This window comes from Heloderma suspectum, chromosome 6 (assembly GCF_057233095.1).
Source record: "Heloderma suspectum isolate Gila_16-S chromosome 6, 16-S_ref, whole genome shotgun sequence".
In the NCBI taxonomy this organism is placed as follows: domain Eukaryota; kingdom Metazoa; phylum Chordata; class Lepidosauria; order Squamata; family Helodermatidae; genus Heloderma; species Heloderma suspectum.
The window spans coordinates 83,686,333-83,688,318 of NC_139463.1; the positions used below are offsets into that span (position 1 = coordinate 83,686,333).

The 1,986-nt window shown below is 42.5% G+C and overlaps 1 pseudogene; it reads right to left on the bottom strand.

Annotated features, from left to right (window-relative positions):
- Window positions 1-233: 233 nt before the first annotated feature.
- Window positions 234-1,685, bottom strand: LOC146341579 (olfactory receptor 14A16-like; annotated as a pseudogene).
- Between the last annotated feature and the right edge of the window lie 301 nt (window positions 1,686-1,986).

A 1,986-nucleotide genomic window follows, 5' to 3' on the forward strand; every position in this document is an offset into this window, starting at 1 on the left:
ATAAATGATTTGAAGAACTGTTGGTTTAGCCTTTAGTTGAGATGCAATGTGGAGCAGGACCTCCACAGAAGATCATCAAGGGGTGGTGGTGGGGGAAGAGGATAAAAGACCTTGTCTGTCTGTCTGTCTGTCTGTCTGTCTGTCTTTCTCTTTCTCTCTCCACCCTCAAAAGAGGAGATCCAAACCATCCTATAGGCCCTGGAGACCATAGGACTGTAGCTTATACACAAAATTCACCTTTGCAGAAAAAGAGTGCAGAAAGTATTCCTAGAGGAGTACCTCAAACCCAATAGCTTTGACAGAGCATGTTTTATCTCCTTGCTTCTCTTCTTCTTATCTTCTTACTTTCCCATTTTTTGACTGTCGAATAAACACAGCAGGCAATCTAGACATAGACACTAGAATGGGGTGTAGGAGCATTAACTCTTACTCCTACTTAGGTCCCGATCTGGATCAGGGCTCCCATGCCGGCTATTTAGATTGCCAAAAAGTGATCCATTAATGCAAATGCAGGTGCAGCGAGCCCCATATGGAGTGGTACTACAGTAGGAGGGAGGGTGGTTGTGGTTAAAGCACTCAACAAGTGGCACTAGAATGCCAGGCTGAATTGATTGAGCTCACTGTGCTTTCACTACTAGAGTAAAAAAGAGAAAAAGCCAGAGCTATTACCTACATCTTCAAATTAATGTGGTTATACCTAATCACAGAATTCACTTCTGTAGAACAAGACTGGATAAAATATTCCTAGAAGCTTGCCTCAAGCACAATAGCTTTGACAGAGCATGTTTTATCTCCTTGTTTCTCAAACTGTAGATTATGGGATTAATCAAGGGTGGGACTATGGAATATATCATAGTAAATGCCAAATCCAGCGCTGGGGTGGAATTAGAGGTGGGCTTGAGGTAAGCAAAATATCCAGTGGATACAAATATGGAGACAACAATGAGGTGCGGGAGGCAAGTTGAGAAAGCTTTCTGCCTTCCCTGCACTGAAGGGATTCTCAGCACTGCCGTAAAGATGTGCACGTAAGTCACAACAATGAAAATGAAGCAGCACAACCCAATGATAGCACTTAAAAAAAGAACTCCAGTTTCAAATACATACAAGTCAGAACGCACAAGCTTAAGTAATTGTGGGATTTCACAGAAAAATTGATTCACCACATTGGAGAAAAAAGGGGATGTAAATGTGCCTCCGGTGTGTAACACAGCACAGAGAGTGCTGCTGATCCATACAGCAGTAACCATTCGAATGCAGGCTTGCTTGTTCATCACAATCTCATATTGTAATGGTTTGTAAATAGCAACGTACCGATCGTATGCCATGACTGTGAGAAGAAAGAAATCCAGTGCCATAAAGAAGTCAAACAGAAGGACTTGAGCAACACATCCGGAATACAAAATGTGTCTGGAATTCATGAGGGAGCTGGCCATGGTTTTGGGGAAAATGACTGACACTTGGCCCACATCCTGTATGGCCAAGTTCATCAGAAAGAAGTACATGGGGGTGTGCAAGTGGTGGTCAGAAACAACTGCAGAGATGATAAGATTTCCTGCAACTACTGCCAGCTAAAAAACAAGGAATGCAATGAAGTATAGAACCTTCATTTCCTGATCTTTTGAGAATTCCAGGAGAAGAAACTGTGAGAGAGAGAATTCATTCATTAGATGTTGTGTAGCAGCCATATCGGGGGTCAGACTAAGTAGCCTCATGCAGTCTCATGCTCAATGTTCTTGCTGAGCTCTTTCTCCCTTGAATATATTGTTGTAAGCTGACGAGACACAGGAATTCCTTATCTTGTCAAAGGTCATACAATTGTATATCTTGTTCTCTGCTGTTCTCTTCTGTTCTCTCCTTATCATGGCTACCCTATAACCCAGTTCTTGTATTATAAACAATGGTGCTAAGAGAAGAAATGTTGAGGACTGCAACCCCACGCGGGAGGGGGAGGAGGAGCCGTTTCATATGTGTCACAATGTCTATAAA